This window comes from Zingiber officinale, chromosome 2B, assembly GCF_018446385.1.
Source record: "Zingiber officinale cultivar Zhangliang chromosome 2B, Zo_v1.1, whole genome shotgun sequence".
Lineage (NCBI taxonomy): Eukaryota > Viridiplantae > Streptophyta > Magnoliopsida > Zingiberales > Zingiberaceae > Zingiber > Zingiber officinale.
In genome coordinates this window covers 326,410-336,466 of record NC_055989.1, presented here as the reverse complement: position 1 = coordinate 336,466, position 10,057 = coordinate 326,410, and positions in this window count along the sequence as shown.

Genomic DNA, 10,057 nt, shown 5'->3' with positions numbered 1-10,057 from the left:
GTTGTACCAGGGCTCCATATGGTGCATTGAAAGAGCATTCTTTGACAAAGCAAGGGCGAGACAGATAGCTACATTCCTTTTCATGGTTTGAAATGAATCCTCAAGATAAGGGACATATTCTTTACATTCGTGGATAGAATGAGAACAACGGATAGATAAAGACTCTATCACTTGTTCTAGAGCGTAGTTTCGAATAAATCCAGGAGTTGAGGAGGAGCTCCTCCGGCATTTAGGACATGTAACTATGAATCCTTTCTCAAACTGCAAAGTGTTCATTTTAACACCCAACAAAAGATCAACAACATATAAACTCGGGAAGAACCACAAAAGATCAACAACATATAAACTCGAAGGACTTGGTAGATAGGTGGGATGAGATGGCCGTTGCACAGAGCACATCTAAGGATATCGAGCTTTATCCTCAACGTCGTCCACTCTGAAGGACTGGATGAGTTACTCTTCTCTTCCATATTTTCAGTTGAGGGACTGGATGAGTTACTCTTCTCTTCTATATTTTTAGTTGAGGGGCTTGATGAGGTACTCTTCCTTCTTCTCTTCTTCCTTTTGCCACTGGAGTGTTTGATTGGCATGGAGGTCGAGCGATTGAGCACCGTCGTCGATGCAGGAGCAATTAGATAAGGCGAAGGCGAAGGCGAAGGCGAAGGCGAGAAGAATGTGTAAGCGAGAGGAGGGGCATTTTACAAGCCGAGAAAGAGAGAAGGAAAGGATTCTGCAACTAATTTAATGTCTCTCTTTTTTTTGCTTTAATACATCTTGTCTCTTTAATGCGTCTTGTGACCTACAGATAGACAACTTTTGAAATTATTTAAGGCATGTGACTGGATAGCATATCAATAAAAAGCCACAGTGTGATGCCGCTGCCTATTCTCATGATGTTGCCTTCAATGTGATTGTCAGACGATTGGGTGGGGCGAGGGTAGGAAGTTAATGTGAAAAATGTGTGATGAGATCCGATTGAAGCATACGGAGAAAAAGGTGTTCAACCATCTAGATTCTGTCATCTTGGTCCAAACCCGTAATATTGTTTTAAATTTGACTTAAATTTATTATAAGCTCAAACTGAAATTAAATTGACCTCCATCTACTTTATTTCCAATAAATCCTAATTAACATATATATAAAATCTTAGTCAAATTTGATTACTAATTTTGTTGATCATTTCGAAGTGTATTGTTTAATACAGAACCTGACTGTAGGATATTAATCGGGGCTCGCTTTAGGCATAGTCCATTAAGGCCTATGCCTAGGTTCTCAATTTTTATTGGGGTCCATTATTTTTAAAATATTAAATATATTTTTATGTGCTTTCATCTCCGCAGTATGTCTTGTCAGAAATACCATAGCCTCTTGCTTAGACCGACTGCGGAGATGAAGGCGTCCACAGTCTCTTGCCCGTTCGACCAGTGGAGCATGGACATTGTGGGGCCATTGCCCATGGCGACAGGTGAGCGGAAGTTCCTGCTCATCACAGTGGATTACTTCCAAATGGGTCAAATCTGAGCCGCTGGCAAGAATAACCGAAAAGATGGTCATGAAGTTCATCTGGCAACACATCATCTGCTGGTTCGACTTCCCGCGCCGGCTCGTCTCAGATAACGGAAGGCAATTTGCGGGTCAGAAACTCATAAAATGGTGCGGAGGATATGACGTCCAGCAAGCTTTCACCTCTGTGGCCCATCCTAAGAGCAACGGGCAGGCTAAACTCGCAATCGGGAGATCTTGCGAATCTTACGCGCACAATTCCTAAAGAAGGGACCGGGGTAACTCTGTTCCACATGGTGTATGCTTGCGAAGCGGTCGTCCCCGTCGAAGTCGGAGTTGATTTCGATCGGATACAACACTACAGCGAAGACAACGGCCAGCGGAGGCTTTTGAAGCTGGACTTGGTAGATGAATCGCGTAGTATAGCTCAATATAATCCTTAAAATATTATCATTTATAAAGAACTAAATGTGAGCCTTTTTAGGCATGGCGCAAAAGAAAAAATAAATCATAGTTTTTATACCTAAACTAGAATAGTTGTTAATGATAGAACGGAGACAAAGGGAAAATTGAACAATTTATGACTATAAATACATCTAAATAAAAGTTAAACTTAATAATAAAGGTATCTAACTCATTATTGCTCAAAAATAATAAAATTTTCTATTTCGATTGGACAAAATATGGATGAATCCATCAACATTTGAATTTAATTAATTAAGGAGCATAGTAGTAGCATAGATTAGCATGTTAGTGTTAGGTGTGGTTTCTCTTCTCCAATCTCAACGAACAAGAGAAGCACAGAGAGAGGAGTTGGAAAAGGGGAATAGGGGAACTAAAAAAAATTAAAAATTTTATTTTACAGTGTATGGATATGATAAAAAATTTCTAATTCATATTATTATTAATTAAAGGAGAAAGCATCACCAATGAAAAGGAAACTAACAAGAAAATACTAGGATTGAGAGATAGAAGAGGAATAGATTTGATCTTATAAAATAACATCTATAATTAAAAATAAATTTAATTTGTTAAAACAAGAGAGTTCCTTTATGACTTTATCAATTGGAACCATAATGAGATTTTTCCGAAGCATTGATTAGAGATGGAGATCATGTAAATCTTTAATCACGTGGGTCCTATTACAAAATTATATTTAATATATTATAAATAATAGCTCAAATTTTTAGAAAATGAGATTGTGCAATCTTTTATCACATAAACCTTATTCTTTTTTATTCTCTTTAAAAAGCAAATAAAAATATATTTAATATTTTAAAAATAGTGGACCCCAATAAAAATTGGGGACCTAGGCATATGCCTTAATGGACTATGCCTAAAGCGAGCCCCGATTAATATCCTACTGTCAGGTTCTGTATTAAACAATACACTTCCAAATGATCAACAGAATTATTAATCAAATTTGATTAAGATTTTATATATATGTTAATTATGATTTATTGGGATTAAAGTAGATGGAGGTCAATTTAATTTTAGTTTGAGCTTATAATAAATTTAAATCAGATTTAAAACGATATTACGGGTTTGGACCAAGATGACAGAATCCAGATGGTTGAACACCTTTTTCTCCGTATGCTTGAATCAGATCTCATCACACATTTGCTTCACATTAACTTCCTACCCTCGCCCCACCCAATTGTCTGACAATCACATTGAGGGCAACATCATGAGAATGGGCAGCGACATCACACTGTGGCTTTTTATTGATATGCTATCCAGTCACATGCATTAAATGATTTAAAAAGTTGTCTATCTGTAGGTCATAAGACGCATTAAATAGACAAGATGTATTAAAGCAAAAAAAAAAAAGACATTAAACTAGTTGCAGAATCCTTTCCTTTTCTCTTTCTCAGCTTGTAAACTGGCTCTCTTTTCGCTTACGCATTCTTCTCACCTTCGCCTTCACCTTCACCTTCTTCTAATTGCTCCTGCATCGACGACGGTGCTCAATCGCTCGACCTCCATGCCAATCAAACACTCCAGTGGCAAAAGGAAGAAGAGAAGAAGAGAAGAGTAACTCATCCAGTCCCTCAACTAAAAATATGGAAGAGAAGAGTAACTCATCCAGTCCTTCAGAGTGGACGACGGTGAGGATAAAACTCGATATCCTTAGATGTGCTCTGTGCAACGGCCGTCTCATCCCACCTATCTACCAGGTCCTTCTTTGAGTTTATATGTTGTTGATCTTTTGTTGGGTGTTAAAATGGACACTTTGCAATTTGAGAAAGGATTCCTAGTTACATGTCCTAAATGCCGGAGGTGCTCCTCAACTCTTGGATTTATTCGAAACTACGCTCTAGAACAAGTGATAGAGTCTTTATCTATCCTCTATTTTCATTCTATCCACGAATGTAAAGAATATGTCCCCTATCTTGAGGATTCATTTCTATGTGTCTCGCCCTTGCTTTATCAAGGAATGCTCTTTCAATGCACCATATGGAGCCACTGGAGTGAGGTTTAGGGTTTTAGGGTTTAGGGTTTAGGGTTTGGGGTTTAGGGTTTTTAGGGTTTTCGGGTTTAGGATTTAGGGTTTAGGAGTTAGGGTTAGGGTTAGGGTTAGGGTTTGGGGTTTAAGGAGTTCGGGGGTTGGGGGTTGGAGTTTAGGGTTTAGGGTTTTAGGGTTCGGGGTTAGGGTTTATTTCTGAATCTCAATTGCAACCAAGCTCTTACCGTATGATTTGTGACGTATCCATCATCTTCCGGATATATGGCATTCCCCTTAGCGAAGTTATCTTCCATTATCATTTTTACATTCGGCCTCCCGAACCTGGAACCTTGATTTTACTGCCAGGAATGAATGTAAATTTTTGGGTGACTATCCAACCACCAACAAAGCTACTCTCTAGAAGATAACTGAAGGATCGATTCTTTTTCATTAAAATGCATAAACCCTATACTTGGCCTACTCTCTAGCTCAACGAACTCCACAATCAACTTAAGCTGGGAGACTACAAATCGAAGCACTGGAAACGACCTTCATTCTTAAGTGTTGGTGCAAACTGCACCAGAATCAAACCTGAGTTTTGATGTTGTCAAAGGTTCAAGTTAAGTCTTGTTGTGATCTAACAAGTTTATTGAGTGTGCAGAATGTTTACTCAACCGGGAAAGACCTATTTGGAGGCTAGGCAGGAGAAATCTTAGCAGATCGTGGAACCCAGGTGAAAGTCCAAGAAGGTCGAGGGGAGACGAAGCTTGGCAGTGTGATCGAGAGATCTGAAGGACCGAAGATCAAAGGAAAAGTCCTGGGGAGCCGATCAAGGCTGAGTGAGAAGTCCAAACTAGATCTGGAGGATCAAAGTTTGGCAGGTAGGTTGAGGTAAGCAAACTGGAGGAGCGACAGTGAGGTCGGGTTCCCGGAGGGAACAACCTTAGGTCGCTGATCCAACTGAAGAAACCGGGAAGGTTTCCAAGTTGAGATCAAGAACAGTTCTACTGTTCTTTTATTACTCATGTATTATTATACTGTTATGCTAACATCTGTGTTGCAGGGTGTTTTTTGTTCTAACACTGTTTTGCAGGTCTAGGCGGATCGGTCGACCGAACCAGAGGACCGGTCGACCGAACCAAGTAAGATCAGCACAGAAGTCAGTCCAGATCAGAACTGAGCCAGAGTCCGGTCAAAGCTTGATCGGTCGACCGAAAAGTAAGATCGGTCGACCGAACCTGTTGACTCAGCAAGCCAGTTCATCAGCACCGAATCAGCAAGCAAAGAAAAGCGATCGATCGAACAAGAGGATCGATCGACCGATCGATCAACATTTCGAGCATTAAAGGGTGATCTCGGCGATTCAGTGAACAAGGAAAAACCTTGTTCGGTCGGCCGATAAAAGGATTGATCGAACCATGAAGGCAAATTAAAGCACGATTATGAGCGGTCGGTTGCGGTGGAGGTCGATCGAGCAATGGATCGGTCGGAACCCTCGATACTCTATAAAACCGGGCTCGAAGGCGGGCGGGAACAACTTTTCGATCAACTCGTGCTCGTTTGCAATCATCCCGCTCTGAGTCTTCATCAAAAGCGACTTCATCCGATTGCCGACCGAGCTACGACTTAAATTCTGCAATTGTCGGTATAGCTTTATTTTTGTACTGCACTTTAATTCTGTAAGATAGTAGAAGTGTTACTATCTTACATATCTGTACTTGTACGATTCACTTCTTTCCGAGGAGTTCGAAAAGAAGGATTATAGTGTTTTGCCCATCGGTGCGGTCAAGGACCGCGGGCCTTCGAGTAGGAGTCGAGCTAGGCTCCGAACGAAGTAACCGATTGTGTCTCCTTTCTTATTTTCCGCTGCACGATTCTGACTTAAAAAGAAAAGAATAGTTTTAAAAAGAAGCGATATTCACCCCCCCTCTATCGCGCTACTCGATCCTATCATTAAGGACCTAATGTTTAACGTCATCTTCTTGGTGGAGAATGAGGCGCTACTTCATCTAGTCGGGTTGAGCCCAAAAAATGTGCCGCTAGCCGGCAGCTTGGGAGAGATTTTCATGTCTAGTAGTTTTTTTTTTTGTATTAACTATCTTTTCTTTGTCTTGCAAAGCAAACTTTGTATGACATTTCCATCAGCAAAAAACTAAACTGGGAGTTGACTTCCACCAGCGTCCAGGTCATGTCGATGGATAACTGGGGTGTCTTATCAGATGCTAGTTTCTCTTCCTTTTCTGGTGTCCGACATCGTTAATATCGAAGGGTCTGAGTCAGCCGCCAATACCACCACTTATGTGATGCTATATTCTCCGACAATCGCAGCTTCTACCCATGTGACTGATCTAACAAAGTCACCTGAGGTAAGTGCTTCATCAGAGTTTCGCTCTTGGGAAAAAAGGTTAATCCTACAACAATCATCCCCTCCTAACCTTTCTATCCCTTGTGGGAGTCAAATGCAAATTCACGAAGCCAAGGCCCAGGAGAAACATTATCGAGAGCTTGGAGGCCAAATATCTCCTGTGGACAACCTTGTAGAGGTGACTGCTGAAGAGGGAGTTGCAAAGAATATGATGATCTTGTTAGACCCCCCGAAGAGCTTGCTTAAGCGCCTTCTTTAAGGAAGAGTGACCCTCCTTCAGCGGGAGAAATTCACCTTGCACTCAAAGACACAGTTCGGGAGATGCGTTGTCAAATGCTGGAGCGAGAGCTTGGGAAAATCCCTTAAGCCACTAGCCAATCGTCTCCTCTCTCCTATGTGCCAACTGGACAGAGGCTTTAGAAATTGGTCAAGCGTCTCCTCCTGCCGGCGTTGAACTGGATTCCCTCTCTAACTTGGCCTCTCTCAGACTCGAGGCGACTAGTGAACAGAAGGGACTCAGTCCCTCTCTTGAAGAGCAATTGAAATAATATAACGAGGATGTGATACCTTCCGATCAGAGAAAGCTGAGCATTCCATTATCTTAAGAATACTCATGTTAGGTATCAGATCCTCCATATAATATTTTAATTGCTTTTCAAGAGAGGGATTGAGTCTCCTCTGTCCGTTGGCTGCCTCGAGTCTGAGAGAGGCTAAGTTAGAGGGGTACCTTGTTCAGCGCTGGCAGGAGGAGATGTATGACCAATGCCTAAAGTCTCAGTTGGCACATAGGGGAGAGGAAGCGATTTGCTAGTGGCTTGAGGGATTTTCCCTAGTTCTCGCTCCCGCATTTGACAACACATCTCCCGAGCTGTGTCTTTGATGGTAAGGTGAATTTTTCTCGTGAAGGAGGGTCACTCTTCCTTAAGGAAGGCGCTTAAGCAAGCTCTTCGGGAGGGTCCACAGGAGATATTTGGCCTCCAGACTCTCGATAATGTTTCTCCTTCGTGAATATACACTTGACTCCCACCAGGGGCAGAAAGGTTAGGAGGGGATGATTGTTGCAGGACTAACCTTTTTTCCCGAGAGCGAAACTCTGATGGAGCCCTTGCCTCAGGCGACTCCGTTAGATCAGTCACATGGGTAGAAGCTGTGATTGTCGGAGAATATAACATGAGTGACAGTATTGGCGGTTGACTTAGACCCTTCACTATTAACAATGTCAAACAAGGAAGATAAATTAGCGCCTGATAAGACACCCCTCCTCTATCCATCGACATGAGCTGGTCGCTGTTGGAGTCAACTCCTAGTTCAGTTTCTTGCTGATGGAAGCATCATATATAGTTTGCTTGGCAATACAGGATAGTTAATACAAAAAGAAAACTACTAGACATGAAAATCTCACCAAAGCTGTCGGCCAGCAGCATATTTTTTGAGCTGAACCCGACCAGATGAAGCAACGCCTCATTCTCCACCAAGAGGATGGCGTTGAACATTAGATTCTTAAGAATGAAGGTCGTCTCCAAGTACACTGGCTCCGATTTGTAGTCTCCCAACTTAAGTTGATTGTGGAGTTCGTCGAGTCAGAGAATAGGTCAAGTATAGGCTTTAAGCCGTTTAATGAAAAAGAATCGATCTTTCCATGAGGTTGGACAGTCACCCAAAAATTTACATTTATTCCTGACAATAAAATGAAGGTTTTAGGTTCGGAAGGCTAAATGTAAAAATGATAATGGAAGATAACTTCGTTAAGGGGAATGTCATATATCCAGAAGATGATGGATGCACCGCAAATTATACGGTAGTTGGGTTACAGTTGAGATATCGAAATAATGAGCTAAATCTTGTATGAAGGAGGGCATGGGAAATCTATCAATTGACCATAGAAGAAAGTAGTAAAACCGGGAGGAGGAATGTTAGGTCGATGATCTCGTCGGGGAATTCTAATCTCATGGTCTAATGGAATGGCGTAAAGCTCCCGTAGTTTGGGTCTTGCAGCTTTAGGAAGAATCGTCCATTGAGTGTCATACCACCTGATGGAGGATCTACTAGCAGTCATAGTTGCAAAGGAAGAAAGAAGTGGAAGAGTAGAGAAAATGAGGGAAAAATCCAGTTGAAGGAGTCACAACTTACTCATCTTTGCAGGGATAAAAGACAGAAGATGGAGAAAGGAGAAGAGCGCAAGAACCCAATAGCGAAAGGTAGTGAAAATAGTTAGAAGAAGACTCTAATGGTGGTATTGCACAGTTTCTCTATGTCGTCAATTGTAGGGATCTTCCTACCATCTGATGAGTGTGCTAGACAAAAACAGCCAACATCAAATCACCACCATTAAAAGCTTTGGCAGGGATAACTTATGAGGTGACTTTTCATTCTCCGTGATATTTTAAAATGACTATTGGATCTAGAAGTAAAAAAGGTGTCACCATACCCTCACCGTTAGATTAATATTGACGTTAAAAACGTCGCCAGTACACCCCCCTTCATTTAAGGTGGTGCGGCGTGCTCGCGGCCTAAAGCGGAGAGCGCCTGCAGCTCATGAAATACCTTATCACATTAAATTACCAAGCATTTGATCATGTATATTAAATTCCGTACCTTTTCTTTTCTTTTGTAGCCGAGATCCCACATAACATTCGAAGCAGAACTGAGTCATTACAAAATTAATTGACGATAGTGTGTTACGCCTCAGCATAACACAGTATATGAAGAAAAAAAAAAGAATTCCAAAACTATAGAGTTCCTGGAGTAATTGACTACAACAAGACAAAAGTACTGTCCCACCTAGAGTATTCAAAAAATCAACAAAGCATAAAGCTTACATATCTATATTAAAGGGCAGATACAGAGTTCTACGAGAAGTAGGTAGGAGTGTAATGGAGATAAACCCTTTATTGATACGATAGAATCTAGAGTTGCCACAAGATCCATTGAAAGAGGTTCACAAAATAAATCATAATTTTTATGATAAAATCTGATGTAAGCCCAACAGAACCATTGGATTAAAGTTTTCTAAGTCTTTTTCAGAATTCTTGATCAGACTAATCATGAAGTTTGGTTATGGAGGCGATTTTAACTTGGTAAGTTGTGTCCATCGGGTTTAAACAAAGCTATCGGTGATATGCCATATAACAATTTCAAGTAAACTTAGACGAACACTATTGTAATTCTGAGTATCAAAGATTCAAAGATATTTTCATGAAATTTATCTGATATATCTCATTGTCTTAGTAACCAATGATTGTACTAATCCAACATTTTCTTAGCCTTTGATATCAACATAATTGATAGTGTCCATCTGATTCAATTGATTAATCAGTAGGGTCAACTTATTTCAGTTAGACAGGAGATAGGTTGGCTTTGGGTCGACCAGTAGCCTTCATCTTAGTTAGATGGCTAATAAACTGACGGAATATGGAGCACGAGGACGCTTTGATCTCAAATTGATGTTGCCTGAAAAAAGCTAAGGTATCATATTAATGCAGAACTGATCGAATCAAATTGATGAGATGATATTAAAACAACTCATCTAGTATCAAAACTACTAAACATCCTAAAATAAGATAATTACCATCTTGAAATATTAATTGTATATGTAAAGGTATGGTGATCAATGTGATTCTCTTCTTACAACCCAACAAATTCTGACACTAATTTTATGAGTTAAAAAAAATATATATATATATATAAACACTTTGTAACCAGTGTCACAATCTCAACGATGGGGTCAGAGAATTAATCAAATG